The sequence below is a fragment of the Gekko japonicus genome, unplaced genomic scaffold (genome assembly GCF_001447785.1).
Source record: "Gekko japonicus isolate JY-2015 unplaced genomic scaffold, Gekko_japonicus_V1.1 scaffold248, whole genome shotgun sequence".
Taxonomy (NCBI): Eukaryota; Metazoa; Chordata; class Lepidosauria; order Squamata; family Gekkonidae; genus Gekko; species Gekko japonicus.
Window position 1 is genome coordinate 973,172 of NW_015169782.1, and position 22,261 is coordinate 995,432.

The window sequence follows — 22,261 nt, forward strand, 5'->3', positions numbered from 1 at the left end:
CGTGCCATGAATTTGCTTGGCAGCCTTAGACATGACATACCCTCTCCACCCCGTATCTGCAACATGGGGCTCATAACAGCTGCCTTTCTTCCAGGCCTGTTGTGAGGACAACAAAAAGATGATCCACACAAAGAACTCTGAATACTGAAAACACTTTACAACTGCCCAGAGTAATAAATATACTATACTATATTATTGCCCTGACTGGGATTAATCCAGGCTAACCTGATCTCGTCGGATCTCAGAAGTAGGGGTGGGCAAGAAAAATAATGTGTTTTTGTCTGATTCGGGGACATTGGACCCGAAAAATATTGGTATTCTGAATATTCTCAAATATTAATATTGGTATTGTATTGGGATTCAGGTAAATACTCCGGAAACCTGAATTTATTCAGTTCCATTATACCCTACGGGGACAGTCTCCAGGCAGAGCGTATAATGGAAAAGTATTTGGGGCTCTTGGGGAGCCTTCTTTTTGAGGTAAAGGCACCAAATTTGCAGCACAGTTGCTGGTGCCTCTCCTCAACATCCCCCCCCAGTTTTAAAATTATTGGACCGGGGCCAATTCTATGGACCCCCCCAAAAAAGATGCCTTTTCTCCCTCCATTGGTTTCAATGGAGGATGGGGGCATCTAAAGAGACTGCAGTCTCTTCAAATGCCTTCTAGTCACACCCGAATAAAAGCCGAATCTGTATTCGGCTGAATAAATACCCGAAAAATACCGGTAAGGTATTTTTCAGGCATTTATTCCACTCGGTATGTACCGAATGCCCCTACTCAGAAGCTAAGCAGAGTCAGCCCTGATCAGTATTTGTATGAGAGACCACCAAGGAATTACCAGGGTCACTACACATAGGCAGGCAATGGAAACCAACTCTGAATGGCTCTGCAGGGTTGCTGTAAGTCAACTGTGTCTTGACGGCTGAAACAAAAGTGCATTACATAATAATATAATATAGCTTAAGCTTGAAAGCATCCATGAGATGTAACCAGATTAACCTGTTTTGCTGTCAGAATAATGCAATGAAATGCCTTGGACATTTTGAAGCTCTGAACAAATCCTTAATAATACCTTTCTGTGTAAACAGCTATGGGTCAGCAACACACCAGTTCCCCATGCATTCCCCACCTTGTGATATGGCCTGCCTGAAGAGGTCAGGAAGGCTCCCAGCTTTCTATCACTGGGCACACTATGTATAACAGAATTGTTCCAGAGAGCATTTTTAAAAAGGTAACAGGGCTATATTATAAGGAAATGGTTAAGGAATGTGCTTTAATAAAGGGAACGGGCCTATAGAGTATACTAGTGTGTACAATATATATTATCTGTTTGCTGTACATATTGTCTTGCTTGGACTGCATTATAATTGTCTTCTATTGTGGCGGAAAGAGCCATCAAGCTGCAGCCGACTTCTTGCAACCCCATAAGGTTTTCAAGGCAAGAGCCTGCACTTCCTTGAGGGTTTCCCATCCAAGTGTTAACCAAGGCAGATGCTACTAAGCTACTGAGATCTGACTAGGTCAGACTAGCCTGGGCCATCCAGGTCACAGCTTGTCTTCTATATGTTATGTTTCAGTACGTAATTTCATTCTGTTTTACTTAATACTTTCTAAACAATCTTTGGGATCATTTGCAAGCAAGCCAAGTCAATATGATAGTCACCGGTCCCTAACGTCCTGTGATTTGCTATCACAACCTTAGAACGACTTTCAAGAAATCAGGTAGTAAAACAAGTAAAAACATCTATTGCTGGGCCACCCTGAACCATTTGTTGTCAGAACTGAGGCTCAATGGAGATAACGGTTGCCAATTCAGGTTGGAAAATCCCAGGAGATTTTAGGGTGGTGCCTGGTGAAGGCAGAGCCGGGGGATGGGAGACAGCTCGGCAGGGGTGTTGTGCCATGACCAGTGATATTACGTCCAGCTTGAAGGCCAGCAGCACCCCTCATGTGAGGTCTCTTCCTCCCACCAAAATTCCAATTTTAAATTTTCTGCCTCATGTCGCTTCATAGAATCATAGAGTTGGAAGGAACCTCCAGGGTCATCTAGACCGACCCCCTGCATAAAGCAGAAAATTCACAAATACCTCCCCTACACACACACACCCAGTGACCCCTGTTCCATGCCCAGATGGCAAAAAACCCTCCAGGATCCCCAGCCAAATTGGCCTGGAGAAGAATTGCTGCCTGACCCCAAAGTGGCGATCAGCATTTCCCTGGGGGTGTAAGAAAGGGCCACGAGAATTAAACACTGATGCGAACCTTCCTGCCCTCCTCCACCTAGCCAACAAACAAAACCTCTCAAAACCTCTCTCGGCTCTCCCTCAGTGTTAAAGAGAAAAATCCAGACTGAAGACGCAGGACACCAACCCACCGCAATCACATCCTTCTCTTAATCAGGCCTCTAGACTTTCGTGTCTTTGCAGGCAACTATGTTTCTCCAGCGGAACTGATCTCTGTAGTCTGGAGGTCACCTGTACACCCAAGACAACTGCAGGCCCCACCTGGAGGCTGGCAGTCCTAGAAAGATTCCAAGACGTCCATGAAGCTGGGAGATCCGAGTTCGAGTTCTTATGTCAACGGGGGGGGTGTGTGTGTGTTAAGTGCTGTCAAGTAGCAGCAGATTTGTGACAACCCCTCGGGTTTTCAAAGCAAGAGATGAGCATAGGTGTTTGCCACTGCCTGGACCCCCTTGACGGTCACCCATCCAAGTACTAACCAGTGTCCCCTCTAAGCTGAGTTAGTGTGAGCTAGCTCACAGTTTTTTAGCCTCCGGCTCACACATTTTTGTCTTAGCTCAGGAAGGATGTCTCCAGAGGAAACTAATTTATGCAGCAGCCCAATCACTCACTCACAACTTTAATGCCAGTAGCTCACGAAGTAGAATTTTTGCTCACAAGACTTGATAGCTTAGAGGGAGCGCTGGCACTAACCAGAGCCAACCAGTGTTCCCTGTAAGCCGAGTGAGTGTGAACTAGCTCACAGTTTTTTAGCCTCCGGCTGACACATTTTTGTCCTACCTCAGGAAGGATGGCTCCAGAGGAAACTAATTTATGCAGCAGCCAAATTGCTCGCTTACAACTTTAATGCCAGTAGCTCGCGAAGTAGAATTTTTGCTCACAAGACTCCACAGCTTAGAGGGAGTATTGGAGCCGACCCTGGTTAGCTTCCAAGATTTGAGGAGATCGGGCTAACCGGGCCAAAACACATTCACGCAACCCCTCCACTAAAATGGGAATAATACATGAAATGCTTTCTTTCAGACTGGGAGGAGAAACACAGTGCTCTTTACAACTTCCACCTGGATACAGGAAATATGGGTTACTGGAAAAGTGACCATAATGAAGACTATAAAGTTCCTTGCAAGTTAAAACTGTTACATACAGCTATAAAGAGAGTGACTGGACCACACATTTAAATTTTTACAAACACTTCCACAGGAGTGTCCGTTAGATTCAGCATACGGTTTCATTTTAAAAGTTGTTTTACCAATTTAACTGTGGTTCCTTGTGTTGCTTTGGCACAGTCACTCTGAACTGTCTTCGCTGCTCTGTAACATTCGCACTGGGACTGAGGCAGTTTGCATTCGAATCAGAATCAGTTATCGATGTCAAGAGCAACAGAGGTTCCAAATGCCTTGGAGTAAAACATATTAAGAGGGAATGCAAAGGTAATTCCAGGATAACCACCTGACACCCTCCAAAAAGAGACAGCCAGATGGAGCATAGGTTTCCAACACGCCTGACGGTTTTAACGAGTCGATTAATCAATGCATTGGTAGAGAACAATTGTAAGGTTGCCAGCTTCCAGGTTGGGCCTGGAGATCTCCTGATATTACAACTGATTTCCGGACAATAGAGATCAGTTCCCCCAGAGAAAATGGCTGCTTTGGAGGGTGGACTCTATGGCATTATAACCCAATGAGGTTTCTCCCTTCCCAAACCGTCCCCTCCCCAGGCTTCAACTCCCCCCCCCCAAGTCTCCAGGTATTTCCCAACCTGGAGTTGGCAACCCTATCCATGAAAGAGAACCTGAAAGGGTGGACTGCTCATTAGAAGGTACTTATTTTTAAAGCTACTTGCGTTCTTGTTCTAAAATTTGTTTACCAAAAAAAAAGAGCTCCGTGTCCTGTATTTCTGCATATAGAATAGCCACAGGGATTTTCTTAGCAGGACTCATGCTAAGAAAACAGGGGTTGCTAAAAGGTATCTCAAAAGCACTTGTAGATGCTACCAAAGTGAAGTGCTTATAACGTCACCTGTCTCGCAAAAATTAAAGCGTTCTAACTACAATCCTGTATTTAATTCTGAAACTGGCCACCATGCCGATCAACAGACCAACAGAGTGGAGACAGGTTCATAGGGGTACTCTTTTGCATACCTGGGAGACCCCAAGCAAGTCTGCAGAAAAACGCGAACCTCCCCCCAAAATGGAGGGAGTTTAAATCCCGCCCAAGACAAGAGGAACGCTGTCTGTGCTGTGCTTGCTGACCGTGGGTAGGGAGGAGAAAAGCCAGCCGAATGGAACTGCTGCTGAAACCAGCCCTGCTGCCGTCAGCTCCTCTGCAGGCAGGCAATTAGATGGGCAGGTAGGCAGACCAGGAGGAGCGGCCACTGTCCCCTCCCTCTGCAAAGGCCGTTGCCTGCCCCGCTACGGCAACCTCTGCTCTGTGAGTGGGGCTGCTGTCCCTCCGCTGTGTGAGCCAGGTGGCTAGGCAGAGGAACGGAGAGCAACAGCAGTGCCTGGGCAGGTGGGCAACTGGTTGGCCCGACAGGCAATTGGGGGGGGTGTTGGCATCCTCCCCCCAAGCCTTGCAGGCCCCCCACAAAAAGTTTGATGGCAACATTGGCTTTCCTGAACTATTTAACCAAACATCTGACGTCCCACCCTGAGCTGAGTGGCCCAGGCGAGGCTGATCGTGTCATATCACAGAAGCTCAGCAGGGTCAGCTCTGGTTGGTACTTGGATGGGAGACCACCAAGGAAGTCCAGGGTTGCTACCCAGAGGCAGGCAAACCGCCGCTGAATGTCTCCTGCTTCGAAAACGCCATGAGGGATCGTTGTAAGTTTGCTGCAGTGGCACTTTACACAAACGCACTCATTATCTCCAACAAACCCAACAACTTATAAATCACCTTCGTTCACATTTAAGCCTGAATTTATGCTTTTTAAAGCCTGAATTTATGCCGTTCACATTTAAGCCTGAATTTATGCTTCTTCAGACAAAGGTCAGGCCTGGTTACAGCCTTTTTAAAACTCCCAAGGAAGGGGAAAAAACCTTACCACACAAGGGAAAAATACAACAGCGATGCAACAACAGCAAGAGCATAGAAACGGGTTCTTCTTGGGCTTTATATGCTCCCTGGGGTCGGCCTCCCCACCCTACAAGGGCTGCTAATATAGTTGAAAAGTCCTTTTCTACACAGAGGGAGGAGAATGGCTATGAGGTCATAATGCCTTCTCCTTCCTGCAGTTAAGTGCTCACACATTCATTCCTTGCTGCCCTTGAAGCAAAGGGTCTGATCTTTCTTATGTTGCCCAGATAACTGCCCTGTACCCTGATGTCACACTACCGAATACTAAATCACCCCATCAAAACAGGGGTTTTTCTAGGGCAGGGAGACAGATTATTATGGGAACAATGCCAGCAAGAATAAATTCTATCAGTGAAAATCTTGGATTTAGTCACAGGTCAGCAGCACATTGTGAAGACGTATTACACTTGCTTCTATTCTTCTTCCTACAAGGAACTTTAAGTCCCTGGCTCTAACCACCCCCATTTTACCCTCTCAATGATTTTGTGAGACAGGCTATGCAAACCATGAGCTGGATGGCCCAGGCCAGCCTGATCTCCTCGGATCTCGGAAGCTAAGGAACATCGGCCCGGGTTAGCACTTGGATGGGAGACCTCCAAGGAAGTCCAGGGTTGCTGTGCAGAGGCAGGCAATGGCAAACTACTTCTGAATGTCTCTTGAGTTGAAAACCCTAACAGGGTTGCTATTAAGTTGACTGTAATTTGACTGTACTTTCCACCACTACCAGGGTACACAAAGAGAGAGTGACTTGCCCAAGATCCCTCAGACACCCTATCCACTACATACTGGATCTCAGGATCGTGAGACCGTGTGTTGTGGTAATACACTGACAGGGTTTCAACTTCGTAAGGAACCAAAAGGGTGGACTGGGAAGACGCTGATGCTGAGCACAGTAATGGAGAGGATGTGGGAAAGGGATTTCCAGCAGGTATTGGAGGAGGCAATGGGAGGAAAATTAATTTTAAAAATTGCCGTTTGCATGACCCTGTGACCTCACTTTGGGGTGATGGTGGAAATGACATCACAACACTCTAGAAATCGCCTGCGACATCATTTCGGAGCAATGGTGGAAGTGACACCATGCCACTCTCCTGGAACTCTATGGTTTTACAGTTTCCACCAACTCCTAGAGAGGCGTGGCATCACTTCCAGATTTCCCCTGAGAAGTTACATCATGCTGTTGTGCCATCAGTCCCCCACCCCATGTCCCCATTCCCCAAGAATCCTTGCCAGCTGTCAGCTATTGGCTGGCAACCTTACACAGTGAAGATCCTTGTGCTGTGGTAGCAGGTGTCGCCAAAGTGGCTTTTAAAAAAGCCGCACAATCAATCTGATCGCTAATGGCCAATCAGACACTCTGCTGGGCAAAAGCCCCACCTGGTCCAACCCACTTTCTCAAAACTCTTGGCCAGACCCAAGAAAGGTATCAGTGGGAGACATGGTGCCCACAGGCACCACGCTGGGGACCCACGGTCCAGTAATTCATATTGTATTAGTCTACAAAACAAGGGCAACATTTAAGGGCTTATTCAAATGTACGAATCGGTTAATCAATGGACCTTTACTGCATTCATTACTGGCTCCTCAATGCTCCCTGTTATTTATTCTCATATGCAGCCTAGACTATAAATTAATTGGGGCAGGCATAGAAATTTGAAGGCCCAGGAAAAATGGAAAAATTCCAAGGGGGGGGAGGAATCCCATTTTTCTTGAGGACTGTTGTTTTCAGATGACATATTTCAACGAAGCGTTTTTACTTTGGAGTGAAATTATTTTAATACAAGGTTTTACTAACTTAAAACATATAGCACATACAAATCTGAAGGAACCCCCCCCCCATTTTTCTAGTGGGAAATTTGGGGAAGCACTGAAAAAAATCCTGTAAGAAAAAACATTGCAATTAATGAACTGTGCTAAAACAGCATAGACCTGGATGGCCCAGGCTAGCTCGATCTCGTCAGATCTTGGAAGCTAAGCAGGGTCAGCCCTGGTTAGCATTTGGGTGGGAGGCCAACAAGGAAGACCAGGGTCATGACACAAAGGGAGGCAATGGCAAACCACCTCTGAATGTCTCTTGCCTTGAAAACCCTATAGGGTCACCAGAAGTTAACTGCAACTTGACTGTACTTTCCACCACCAAGATAGCATAGGTACAGCAGTTTGTAGCTTTCTGTCAATCTAGTATTGGTTGTATTTGCAATTTTGCTTGTAGAAAAAAGGTATTTGTACATTTAATTGCAGACGTTTGCCAATACAATTTTATATGCTAGCTATAAACGAAATGACACATTTTATGTTGTTAAAACAACAAGACAGGTTTCGGTTTGACAGCAATGTTAGAATTACCTAGATTTTCATCTTTTGTAAAATTTTCATTTCCCCCCCCCAGGAAATAATACATCTCCCCCAGTGCCTCCAAAATTTCTGAAATTTTACACCCCAAAGGCAAGGAACTCCTCCACATTAGCATATCTTACTTTGGAAAGCACTGTGAACACTGACAATGCTACATAAATAGTAAATTAACCCTCGTTTTATTTCAGTACAGACTTTGAACACCAGTCAAGCTCATATCTAATGGTCATAATAACTATTGTATTTTTCTCCTGCCCTTCCCTCCTATATATGGTTGCCAACAACCTGGAGGAAAATGTCCTGCCCCTTAACAGAGGCTTAATGGGATGTTATTTCCTCTATGCCATTAAAAGCTTCAGATGTCCATTTCCACACATCAGGCCTCTGTTAAAGGGGCAAGGCATTTCCCCCCTCTAGGCTGTTGTAACCAAAGAGCTCTAAATGGTTCTCCCCTCTTCCATTTTACCCTCAGAACTCTATGACATACAGTTCCGCTGTGAAAGAGTAGGAGTAACTCCTATACATGGTTCTCACTGCCTCTATTTTATCTTCACAACATTTCTACCAGGTACCTAGGCTGAAGAACAGTGGCTGGTGCAAGATCATCCAGTGAACTTTTTAGCAGAGCGAGCATCTGAACCTGGGTTTCCTTGGTCCTAGTCTAACCATCATAACATATGGCTACAAGTACACTATATAGTTGCCAACTTCCCTGTGAGGCCAGGAGTTTCCCCAGAATTAGAATTGGTCTCTGGGCTACATCGATCAGCTGCCCTGGAGGAAATGACAGCTTTGGAGGACAGACTCTAGTTAGGCATCACACCCCCACTGAGCTCCCTCTCTTCCCCAAACTCTACCTTCCCCACCCCAGGACACTACCACAAAACCTCCAGTAATTTCTCAAGCCACCGCAGCCCAGCCTGTTTTGGTTTGTGAATTTAACACTGACAGAAGTTGCTGCGGATCACAAAATTCTTCCATCGTCGTGCCCTGAAGTTCGTATTGCTCTCCCTCCCCTACTTCCATGTTTTGAACGGAACACGCAGCCTGATGAAGAGATCTGGCGAACTCAAAAGCTTGTTAACTACGTGGTAACAATTTGGCCGCTCCTAATAAAAAGGTTGCATTGTTAGGGGGGATTTTTCTCCTAACACACCAACACAGTTACAAGCTTTAGTTTCGCAGAAAAAAATAAACATACTCATAGCGCGCGCCCCCCATAGTTTCTATTACGTGCACGGTGCAGAATTCCCAAAATATAAACAGTTAAGCCGGCGGAGGGGGTCAAGAATCTGAAGAGCGGAACTCTAAGTAAGAGGGCAGACACTTCCGGGGTAGAATAAGGGGGTGACACCAGTGGTAAGCGCAGCACTAGTCTGAAGAACGAGTAAAGGTGAGATAACAGCGGGGTAAATGAAGACAGATTGGCCCGGGGGGGGAGACTGTCCCGGGGGGGGGGGGGGGGTAAGAATAAAGTTGAGCAATGACAATTTTGAATAGCGTGGAAATGAATGGGCGGGATGCGTTGCTGGGACGTCATTAAACCAGCTCCCCACACACACACACCCCAAAAAACAACGAGGGGACGTTGCCGGAGAAAGGAGGGACTGGTAATGGTGGGGACACGGCGGTTACTACAGAAACTCACACTTGGCGCGCGGGCCTCGGCCGCCATTTTGACGCCCCCGACCGACTCCTTGTCTCCGGCCGACTTTGGCCCCGCCCCTTTCGGGAAAGGGCGGAGGGAGGAAGCGACATCCGGGCACTTTTCGTCACTGGCCCTATTCCTTTGCCTTTTAGTACATGGAAAATTAGCAAAGTAACACTTTTCCTGGCATGTCCACAAACAGTTGGAAAGGCTTTACTTGATTAACATTATGTGCTGTCTGGCAGTTGTTAAAAGCCCCGGAGTAAGGCCAACACACACACAAAAAATAAGGACTACAGTTGGCTACCCTACATGAAACAAACCAGGGCATACAACCCCATGTATTTCTTGGAATTATTCCTATGAAGAATTGCATCTGGCTAGAGGTCCATCTGGCCCAGCATCCGCTATCTTACAGGGGGCATTCAGGGCTCCTGCCTCCAGAGGTCAGCTGTGAGGTGGTTTCCTAAATTTAAATTACTCCCCCTTTGAATCCACTAGAACAGTGATGGTGAACCTTTTAGAGACCGAGTGCCCAAACTGCGACCCAAAACCCACTTATTTATTGCAAAGTGCCAACACGGCAATTTAACATGAATACTGAGGTTTTACTTTAGAAAAAACAATTCATACATTAACTTAAGATGATCCAAACAAAGTAAGGAAAGCAATTCCAAATGCTTTCATTTACTTAAAATTATTTGGCAGAGAGTTTGACACTTTAATGATGGTCTGGGCCTGGCTGGGGCGATGGCACGCGTGCCCACAGAGAGGGCTCTGAGAGCCACCTCTGGCACCTGTGCCAAAGGTTCGCCACCACTGCACTAGAAGAAAGGCCAATGATGGTCCCACCGTCCATGAGCCAAATTTCACCTGAGGGCCACTGGTTGCCTGCCACAGAATTAATGAGCCCAAGTTTGCTGGAGCTGCATCTGCACATCTTGCGCTACGGTTGCACTCTCGCAATTCCCAACTGAATTTTATTTACTTATTTTACATTATTCGTTGTCCACCTTTCTCACAGGGACTCAAGGTGAATTACACATAATGAGCCAGTACAATCAACAAAATGGGGCATTCAATAATCAGTGTGTTAGGTTGTTAGAAGTCTGCAACCAGCAAAAAGAACTGAAGCATAGTGTAAGTATTCACATGACGCATTAAGCAGTAGGAAAGTAGGATCCTACTTACAATAAGCAATACACAACAGTACTGACCACAGTCTTTAAACATTCGTCCAAGCAAATTTGTAAAACCATTTTGTGCAGTGCAACCCTATTACTTGCACAGAAAAGCTCTCTTGAATACGTCAGTTTTGCATATAGGCTTGCCAGGTCCTTGGTTTGTTCTAGTGGGGGCTTCTTTCTTCTTCTTGGAGTGATGACATCACCCGGAGGTGAAATCATCGTGCGAGGCACATTGTGGGGAGGGGACACTCTACCATTTGAGAAAGAACTATGGTTACTATTGAGTTTTTTCTAAATTGCTAGAGCGTCCCCTTGCACCCTCCATAAGTATTCACATGACACATTAAGCAGTAGAAAAATGACATAAGTAGGATCCTACTTACAAGAAGCTATACACAACAGTATTGACCACAGTCTTTAAACATTCATCCAAGCAAATTTGTAAAACCATTTTGTGCAGTGCAACCCTATTACTTGCACAGAAAAGCTCTCTTGAATACGTCAGTTTTGCATATAGGCTTGCCAGGTCCTTGGTTTGTTCTAGTGGGGGCTTCTTTCTTCTTCTTGGAGTGATGACATCACCCGGAAGTGACATCATCGTGCGAGGCACATTGTGGGGAGGGGACACTCTACCATTTGAGAAAAAACGATGGTTACTATTGAGTTTTTTCTAAATAGCTAGAGCGTCCCCTTGCACCCTCCAGTTGATGTTATCATGCCGGGCACATTGGTGCGGACGGGGCTCCCCCCCCCCCCCCCCCCCCCCCGTGGCGGCAGATTGGGGGCCCCAAAAGCAGGGAAATCCCTACCCCTGGGGGGGGATGGCAACCCTATTTGCATAGTTTGCGGAAGGCCTGAAGAGTGGGAGCTGTCCTGACCTCCTCACGCAAGCCGTTCCACAAGGTAGGAGCCACAAGGCTTTTCTGCATAGGAAATTACCATTGCAATGATTGCATCAATGCAGCAATAGATAGCACAATATACAACAGGATGTGTGGATGCAGTGTAGGGCTTGGCCTCGGAATATTTCTGGACACAGGCAAATGCCTTTTTCTGTTACTTTCTGTCACTTCCAAACATCAGTTAATTAGGTATTTTTCCTGCCCATTCTGTATTTTGACTTTGGGTGTGATCATGGTTGCCACACACACACACACGGCCACTGGCAGGGGATGCGTGGTAGAGTGGCCAGATCCAAGTTGGGAAACTCCTGGAGATTTGGGGATGGAGCCTGGGGAGGACAAGGACCTCAGTGGGGCTCAGTGCCATGGAGTCCAACATCCAAAGCCTCCATTCCTCCAGGGGAACTGATCTCTGCAGTCTGGAGATGAGCTGTCATTCCAGGGGATCCCCAGGTCCCACCTGGAGGCTGGCATCCCTAAGTTTGATTGATAGTAGGTACAGTGTTGATGAGATGAGATAGGTACAGTGTTGATGAGATGAGATATCAGGAGGCAGACACTGTTTGTTTAGTTTTATTGGCTTCACAAACTGATCCATTAGACTCTTCCCCTGAACTGGCCCCCAAAAGAAAAAGAAGAACACTCTATCAGGATGGTCATCCTGAGGAGCCCCGGCTCTAACTACAGACTAAGTTTTTCATAGTTTCAGAATTACAATTTGGCAGCCTGACAGAATTATCACACATCTGGGGCTTGGGAAGGAAGACTCTCAGCTTCAGACTATGGCCCCTTCACCTTGGCTTGTGTGTTGGGATCTTCATCAAAAGAACGGCTTTCCCATCTCATGTGTGTTAACCGTTGTCTCGCCGTTAACAGCCAAATTGTCCAGAGTCAACACACATACACACACAAAAAACCTTGTGATCTAGACACACGATTCCACCTAATAATCGCTGACGCAAACTGTACTAATGCCGCTTTACAACAATATGCAAATGTACAAGGAAAATAGAGGGTTCACGGGGTAAGAAATGTCAGGCCCTTTGCCGGACTTGTCTGTCTTGACGTGAGGGACTCCATAGGAAGCAGTGCTCTCTAAAGCAACTTGCCGAAGAGAGACCACAATTGCTTAGCGCTAATTATGGGAATCGTGCCAAGGAGAGGGTGCAGCGCAACCGGCCAACAAAACACACTTTTGTCAAAATTGTTACAGTGACTTCATTCTTTGGGAGGGGCACAATGGTCCCCATTCTCTCAAGAGGGTTTCTCTTCACAATGGACTCAGTCAGGCCTGTGAAGCGGAAGTGCCAGAGGAAGGAGCGCTTGTTGTCAAGGGAGCCGAAGATCTGTCTCCTGAGGGCAGGGAGGCGGGACTGCCACATGGTGTGAAAGAGAGGTTAAAGAATATGTCATGGGGTGATGGTGGAATATTTATTTCACAAAGGAAAAGGTGCTCGCCAGAGGCTGTGGGCTAGTTCCTGAAGCTGAGGAAACCACCAGAGAGGTTCTGCTGTCTCTTGCAATTTATGGTTTCAGATAAAATTGCTGACTTTCGAACATGCACTTGTAGCTGTGCCTTTAACAGGAAATGTCACTTAGGGTTGCCAAACTCCAGGCAGTGGCTGAAGATCTCCTGGGGTTACAACCGATGTCCGGGCAACCTAGATCAGTTCACCTGGAGAAAATGGCCATTTTGGAAAGTGGACTGTATGGCATTATATCCCACTGAACACCCAGTTTGGTGTAGTGGTTAAGAGCGGCGGACACCAGACTCTAATCTGGAGAACTGGGTTTGATTCCCCACTCTTCCACATGCAGCCAGCTGGGTGACCTTGGGTCAGTCACAAGTTCTTTCAGAGCTCTCTCCCCCACCTACCTCACAGGATGTCTGTTGTGGGGAGAGAAAGAGAAGGTGATTGTAAGCTGCCCCGAGACTCCTTCGGGTAGTGAAGGGCAGGGTATAAAACCAACTCTTCTTCTTCTTCTCCCCAAACCCCGCCATCCACTGGCTCCACACCCAAGATCTCTAGGTATTTCCCAAACCAGAGCTGGCAACCCTAGGCTGCCACTCACAGGTGGATAATGTCAGGGATGGAGGCCAGACTCCATTTTGTTTGCTTATCCTCCCACAATAACCCATTGCTTCATGCTGTGGAGAGGTTTACATGCTAAGTTCTGGATATCTGACTATTATTAAAAGCACAGTAGCATACCGAACAGGGTCATTTAATTGTTGGCAACTCCAGTTTGAATGGGAATGAGATGTGAAAGGCCTCCTGCTGCTCTCTCCCAGTAAACTCTACAACAGCAGTTTTTTGGAACCAAACCCAGGGCTATTTTGGGGCAGGAACGCACAGGAACGGAGTTCCGGCTGGCTCCCAAGTTGACCACGCCCAGCAGGAACTCATTAGGATTGGCTACATTAGGGGTGTGTGGCCTAACATGCAAAGGAGTTCCTGCTACAAAAAAAGGCCCTGGGTTTTGACAACAAACAAGGTAAACAGAATAAGAAGCAAAAGGTGGGTGTGGCTGGATGACCACACCTGGCATCATGGGAGTGCAGCCTAATGTGCTAATGAGCTGTGCTGTCAGGGGTGTGGCCTAATATGCTAATGAGTTTCTGCTGTTGGGTGTGGCCTATTATGCTAATGGTTTCCTGCTGGGCTTTTTCTACAAAAAGAGCCCTGACCAAACCTAAGAGATGTGCAACGAAATTCTAAGCGGATTTACACTATTCAAAGACCATGGGCTTCAGTGGACACAGGAATGACCTAACTCTGCTTAAAATGACATTGTTGGAGTCTGAGGTATAAAATCCAATTATCATCTCGGTGAAAAATATATTTATATTACCTGAAATGTACTGACAAAGAAGTAGGGTTGCCAGGTCTGGGTTGGGAAAAACCTGGAGACTTTGGGGGTGGAGCCAGGAGAGGTTGGGGTTTGGGGAGGGGAGGGGAGGGGAGGGGCCTCAGCATATTTACAGTGCCATAGAGTGCACCCTTCAAAGCAGCCATTTTCTCCAGGGGAGCTGATCTTTGTCAGCTGGAGATCAGTTGTAAAAGCAGGAGATCCCCAGGCCCCACCTGGAGGCTGGCAACCATACACAACAGGGTGCCTAAAACCTGTCATCTTAGGCCTTGCTTGGCCTAATGGGGGGGGGGGGCTTTTGTAAGGTGCCCTCACTTTGGCCTTTCTTTGGAGGCCTTAAGCAGTGTCTCTGGTTCCAGCAAGAGAAGTAGCAAATTAATTACTCAATTGCCTTTTTTTTTCTGGTGGGGGTTCTCGTATTTCTCACAACAGGACAGAAGTTCAGTGGTCAAAGGTTTTTACGTTCCTGTATCCTCAAGGTTAGTAAAACTTGATCTGCCCATTGTGGCATTTAAAAAAAGAGACAGAGATCCAGTGTCTCGGCGTGTGGAGGAACAGGCTAATAACCTTATTTAAATGTGCATCTGATCAAGAAAAAACAAACAAAAAGCACCCCTCTTCATGTTGCTTTTATGGCTGTGGCACCAGTTTGAGCTCTCAAAACCAGCAGGTGAAACTTTTCAGGGCATGGAGAGATCCCTGCCGATGTTAGGGACGCCAGCCTCCAGGTGGGACCTGGGGATCCCCTAGAATTACATCTTATCTCCAGACTACAGAGATCAGTTCCCCTGATGGAAATGGATGCTTTGGACGGTGGACTCTATGGTATTGTACCCCACTGAGGTCCTGTCCTCCCCAGGTTCCATCCCCAACTTTCCAGGAGTTTCCCAATCTGGGTCTGGCAACACTCCCCCACCCCCATCCCCTACTGGTGCCCAGGTGGGGACTTGGCAACCCTAGCTGCTATTAAAGGCACAACAGCAGGGGTGAAACAAAATTGGGCTAGTTACGGCGCTTTGGGATACTTCAGAGAACTAACAGCAAATGTCCCCCTCCCCAAATGTTATCTGTCCTCCTAAAGTGTTCCCACTGAGATTAAAGTTAATTAGTGCCAATTACAAATCAGATTAGAGGCAGCCTCTTGTGGGGCAAATCGCTTAGTGAATGGAACCATTGCCAGAGGGGTGTTGTGCACAGTGAAGTAAGTGAGAGATGGGAAGCAAGATTAATTTTCCCACGTAGGGTCATAATCCCCTCCTGCAAAGCTGGGTAGGGAACCCAAGATTGCTGGTAACCGCTGTACAGCAGTAACCCCTGCAGCCAGAAGTAGAACAGGAAACAGTCAGTGAATTCTGGGTCTGTTTGTTGTCATGCTGCAATGTGACAGCACCTCGAGCACTATAAAGTGAAGTGTGTCGCCAAGTCTCAATCAATGCATGGTGATAATTGCATGCTATGGAGTCGTAACCAATTCACAGTGACCCTAGGACCATGGGATGTTCTAGGCAGAAGAAGAGAAGAAGAAGAGATTGGATTTATACCCCGCCCTTCACTTGGAGTCTCAGAGTGGCTTACAAACTCCTTTCCCTTCCCCTCCCCACAACAGACACCCTGTGAGGTGGGTGGGGCTGAGAGAGATCTGACACAAACTGCTCTTTTTCAAGGACAGCTGTGCCAGAGCTTGTGACTGACCCAAGGTCACATCAGCAGGTGCAAGTGGAGGAGTGGGGAATCAAACTCGGTTCATCTCCCAGATTAGAGTCCGCACACTTAACCACTACACCAAACTGGCAAGAAATGAGCAGAGGTGGTTCATCATTAGCTTCCTCTGCAAACAACCCCGGTCTCCCACCCATGGCTGACATTGCTTAGCTTCCAAGCTCTGATGAGATCAGGCTAGTCATGGCTGTTCAGGCTAGAGCAAGCGCCCTCCAATGTTTTGTGGATGACAGAAAAAGGGACACCCCAAGTCTGATACCAAGCGTCATGCCTGACCCCCACCAAACACACTATTGCTATTGCTTGTGGCTGAAAGGTCTACTGAATCCACTCTGTATTCGTTTACTCTGCAGCAGATGCTCTTCTTCATGAATATAGAAAGATAATTGAAAACAGAGAGTTGCCCATCCACAAAGACATGGCCGATGCGGGCCTGTCCAAACTTAAGATCCCGACACCCAGCAATAAGATCTGCACAGCTCCTGCAATCACAAAATTTCGATCTAGGGAATGAATGGTTGCAAACATGGATGTAATTGGTTCCACCAAATATCCATAACCTGATCAACAACGAGAGGCCTGCAGGATTCAAGTGCCACGTAAAGTATGAAAAACAATGGCTAATAGAATACGAACAGGCTTTGGCAGCTGTGCAGACCTGTTGTTTAAATGGGGCAAAATACCAGAACTTTAATGTGATTGTGGTGCAGCCCGGCAAACTATTTTCCATCTGTCACAAGAATGTGAGTGTCGTGATTTCCAGGGATATGTGACAGAGCCTTCTGAACTCTCCCGAGCTGGACTGAGTGGATTGAATATTTAGATATTAGCATTTAGGGGGATTGCCCAATCCATCTGCATGCCCATTGTATCAACTTGGTTACATATTTTATATTATTATATGCTTCCTGTGTGTAACTGCTGTATGATAAATAAATAATAATAATAATACTTTGCAGCAGCTTATCCTCAATTGATTTAAAGGCTAAGAAAGTAAAGAAGGCAAAGCTATGTTTGAAAAAAATGACAAGATTTTAACAGCTGCACAAAATACACTTCAGTAGAGGCAGGTTATGAAATGGCTGGCTGTGAATTGCAATGGCACCTTAATGTCCATGCGTTTGCATGACTGTTCTTGTGCCCTAGAGAAAAGATGCATCCCTTCCTTACCTAGAGATGTAACTTTTAGAAATCCTAGAAAAGAGCTCAGTCCTGACATTGCCAGCAACTCACAGTAACAATATTTGAACCAGATGTCCTTTCCTGAAAAAGACAAAACAAAGGACAAAATAGGAATGCTGATATACTATGGAGAGGGACCAGAAAGCAGAGACAGTCTGTGACAAATAAGGACAACTGGAGTGTATCAGAAACTGACTTTTATATATACCAATATTATTCCAGAGAGCATAGAGATACAAGGGTGTTATGTTTTTATATTTACAGAAATGGCCCTGAAACAACCAGCACGTGTAAAAGGGAAAATCAACCGCACTTCCATCTGATAAAGGAGCAGGCCGCCTCTGCGGGTGTTTCTCCATGAAAGATCTTTTTCTTGATGACTTTTGATGGGGTTCATCTATCTCTTTGTTAATGCTGTCTTGATTCTAATTGGATTCATCAGTCTCCCTTTCCTTCATCTGAAACCTGAATGAACTCTTCAGCACCTGTCCTCTTCTGTAATCTCGCACTGTAGCTTCTCAGAGATGGAGACTGTCAATCCAGACTTCTCAAGGATGGAGAATGTTGACATTTGTTTATGGTGCTGCTGGTACTGCAAAGGGGATTCTTTCTGGAGAAGAAGTAGGAGTCAACACAGGTAAGGCAGCGACCCGATTAAAATAAAAACTTTGTTGAATCACCATATATTTTTAACTGAGTATATGATGCTATTTTCTATCAAGTTAGACCACTGGTCCTTCTAACTTGGTATTGTCTACTCGAGCATTCCCCAGCATGGTGCCATGGGAGTTGGGCTTTCCCCAGCACCTTTCCTGGTGCTTGCCAAGTGTTTTTAAAACGTGAGCAGGGCCAGGTGGGGCTTTTGTCCGGCAAGGCTTCTGATTGGCCATGAAGATTTGTAAAAAAAATGTTGATTTGGCAGTAGCTGCCACCACAGCATAGGGACCTTCACAGTGTGACTGAAGGTAGGCCGTGGCAGCCATTTTGTGCCTGGCTCCACTTCCTGCGGCAGCCATTTTGTGGCTGCACCCATCACACTGGGTCAGAACTCCAAAGGTGCCCAGAGGCTCAAAAAGGTCTGCTCTGAATGGCACCAATGCTCCCAGGCCTCCTTAAAAAAGTACTTTCAGAACACTTGTTAGGTGATATTCTTTAACTGGAGTTGTCAGGGCTGAACCTCAAACACACAAAGTGTGTGCTCTCCCAATGGGCCACATTGAAGCATAACATACATCTGCTTCAGACCACTGGTCTACAGAGCCCGGCTCAAACACACAAAGTGTGTGCTCTCCCAGTGGGCCACATTGAAGCATAACATACATTGCTTCAGACCACGTCTACAGAGCCCAGTACCTCTTCAGGGTCTCAGGCATAGAAGAGGATTTTCCAGCATCTGCCGGCAGAGACCGGGAGGTTTGGGGGGGATGGAACCTAGAGAGGGTGGGGTCTGGGGAGATGAGGAACTTCAGTTGATAGAATGTGATAGAACCCGCCTTCCAAAGCAGCCATTTTCTCCATGGGAACTGATCACTGTTGCCTGGCGATCAGTTCTAATCCCAGGAGATCTCCAGCCACCCCCTGGAGGCTGGCAACCCTACAAGGGCAGCTGCCACAGCCACAAGCCATCAGCCCCACGCCCTGTGTTGCACAAAGACAGACAGACATGACCCCGCTGAGGCCCATGCTGGGCAGGGAAGGAAGCATGCTGCCCCGCTGAGACCCCTGACACGTGGGGAAGGAGGCAGACAGCGCCACTAAGCCACACACTGGGCAGGGAAGAGGTACACAGCCCTGCCAAGCCCCATGCAGAAGCCCAGTCAAGCCCAATGAGGCACAGGGCTAAAGAGGCAGGTTCTTTCGTCCCCCTGTGATTGTGAGGGCTGGAAACAAGGCCCTTTTCTTGGGCTCTTCCCCCCACCCCACCCGTCTGCCCCTGCAGAAGACCTCAGCTGGAGATGTCAGAGACTGACTGTAGGATCCTTCTGTATGCAAAGCAGGTGCTCTGAACCACAACCTCCTCCCTTAAATCTGCATACTTTTTTGCATATTCATAAAAAAACAACAGTTCTGAAAGGGGGACAGGACATTTTGTCCCCAGAGGCTGTGTGTGTGTGTCACCACAGACACCGTGTTCCCTCCTGTGTGTGAGATAACAGGGAACGTTCAGCTCATTTCTCGAGGGGGGTCACGGCAAGGGAGATGCCAGGGTTTGGATGGACAGAAGCTTTTTAAAAATCCCCCCCCCCCGTGTTTCCTGCAGTGGGGCAAATTAATAACTCAAGGGCAGTTTGAGGCTGGGGAAATGGCACAGGGCAAAAAAAACCCCCACCCGATTCCCCCGTCTAACTAGTTTAAAAAGATGCTAGAGATTTGATCATGAAACACTCAGCAGTTCATCTGGTTTGACTCTCACTGACGTTATAAATCTTATCTAGACTCTGCCATTTTGGGCTGCAGATGAGAGCTCAGATGATTAAGTGTTCTTCCTTTAAAAAAAAAATCCTTCCACACAGAAAACTAGTTGTCAGGAAGGGTTTTCTTTGATCTGTTAGCGCAGGGATTTTCTATATGGGGGATCCCCCCCCCATGAACCTCTAATTAGAGTTACCAGCTCCAGGCTGGGAAATACCTGGATAGTGGGCGTGGGGCCTGAGTGTGGTTGCCAACTTCCAGGTGGCGCCTGGAGATCTCCTGCTTTTACAACTGATTTCTACGTGACCAAGATCAGTTCCCCTGGAGAAAATGGCTGCTTTGGAGGATGGACTCTATGACATCATACCTGCTGAGGTCCCTCCTCTCCCCAGGCTCCACCTCCAAAATCTCCAGGTATTTCCCAACCTGGAGCTGGCAAAGCTAAGCCAGAGGAGGATGGGGTTTGGGGAGGAGAGGGACGTCAACGAGGTATAATCTCATAGAGTCCACCTTCCAAAGTAGCCATTTTCTCCAAGTTAACTGATCCAAAGATAAATGAATAAATAAAATAAATTGTAATCTCAGGAAATCTTCAGCCACCACCTGGAGGTTGACTAACCTAATTCTGGTCAGAAGGCATCAAACCAAAGTTTACCAACTCCCAAATACTGCACACCGGTTTGTAAGTCTGTATATTAAAATAAAATAAGAGTGGAAAGTACCTGTTTCCCAGTAAACTGGGGGAGGGATTTTTAATTGCTGAGCAGGGTTTTGATCCATTAATCTACCTGACTAAACGGCGTAGCCCAAGACAAGAAACAATTCTCTGGCTGTCCTAAGGGCTAGGTAACCAGGCAATCCTCCCTCCTTCACTGCCAAAACATATTTATATTAAACTGCTAAGATTGCATTCCACGTCGTAACTCAGACCAAATGGGAAAGTCTTTGCCTTGTAATTAAATTGAAGAGTCATAATCTTGTAACACCAAACCCAAGGGCTCGCTTGTTTTTACATCACTCCTGAGCACCTAACATCCATTACAAGGTCAAAAACGGAATCAGATTTAGTATCGGAAAGCCGTTAGCCCAGAAAATATGGATTGAGGATGGTCGGCAGTGTGACGCCTGTGATCGTATAATCTAGCTGATATTTTTCCTCCACACACATATTCCAGTTTGGGGGGGGATTCAAGTAATTAGGACTGCACTAGGCTCTGATCCAGGACTGCCATCTTTATTAATGGCTCAGCTTTTCTGCCCTTAACAGCAAATGGATGTTCAGCAGGTGAAAGTTTGCCTACCGTTGAGATAAAATTGTGAGGGAAATTTTTCCTGTTTAGTATCTATAAATCAGTCTATTGATTGAAAGCACAGGAGCAGAGGCAGTTAACAAGCAACATCAACCCACGAAAATCTGCACCAAGCAAAATCCTATCTCTGTCACCACTTGTGTTGAGCCCACCCTAGTGTATGAAGACAACCAAAGCTGCATTCAGATGTCCTTGAACATGTGCACCAAGCACACTGACATGAAGTATCACCTAGTGAGAGAACTGCAGGAAAAAAAGACATTGTCAAGTTGACCTACTGCCCAACAAAAGAGATGTCTGCAGATGTACTCCCTCAGCCACTTCTTAGAAAATGCTTTGAGACTCTAAGACAGAAGAGAATCTTGTAGGCTGAGCCACAAGACAGCGAAAGGGGGTGTTGGAAGTGGAGGACTTTGCACTGTCTCCTGTCTCAGACCTGAGAGATGACACCAAAGAGTTTAGACAGATAGAGAGGTCGGGAAGCAATTTTCTCCAGGCCAGTTTGACCAAGGAACCTGGAGGGTATTTTTGCCATCTTCTGGGCACAGAGCAGAGGTCACTGGGGGTGTGGGGGGAGGGGTAGCTGTGAACTTCCTGCATTGTGCAGAGGGTTGGACTAGAGGTCCCTTCTATCCAACTCTATGATTCTCTGACACATAGAGCATCCTTTCCTTCCTGCTATATGATCCTTTACTTTGAAGTAGAATGCTGCTCTTAGGGGCAATTTCCTCTGTTTCTGCTCTCTCACACTTCTCTGTCACACACTCTGACACATAGAGCATCCTTTCCTTCCTGCTATCTGATCCTTTACTTTGAAGTAGAATGCTGCTCTTAGGGGCAATTTCCTCTGTTTCTGCTCTCTCACACTTCTCTGTTACACACCCACAAAGAAGGTGCATGAATCATGATCTCTCCATCTTGCACTATGCAGGCTGGACATCTGTCCAGCATCCAGCACCATCTAGTTAGCTAGAATAGGTAATCTATAACTATCTTTTACCTGCACTCTGCAGAATGTCTTTCCCTTAATAAAATTTATTGATTCTGATTACTGACTAGAAACTTTATAAAGTCTGCTGCCACACCTAGTCCCAGCTTTGCTGCATTAAAGCCTTTGAGCACTCTGCCACTTTTCTCGTGGTTCCCTGGCAGGACCAAGTCCAGAGAATCCAACACTGAGTGATCACAACTGTGCAAAGGGTTGCCTACTTTCAAACCATTGCCCTCTTCTGTGCCTTTAAAAGCAGCCTGATGTGCAGAAAAGCTTCCGTTTCCATTCCCTGAAAGGCTTCAGCTGCATATTTCTTCCAATTAAACTGCTGTTAAAGGCACAACAACAGGCTGAACTGAGTTGTCCAAC

The 22,261-nt window shown here is 46.6% G+C and overlaps 1 protein-coding gene across 1 annotated transcript in view; it reads right to left on the reverse strand.

Annotated features, from left to right (window-relative positions):
* Positions 1–9,394, reverse strand: part of DNAJC4 (DnaJ heat shock protein family (Hsp40) member C4) — an 88,551-nt gene extending 79,157 nt beyond the window's left edge. Inside the window, exon 1 of the mRNA XM_015416836.1 lies at positions 9,319–9,394. The gene's annotated coding sequence lies outside the window, so the exon portion shown is untranslated. The remainder of the gene's footprint in view (positions 1–9,318) is intronic.
* Positions 9,395–22,261: the final 12,867 nt, after the last annotated feature.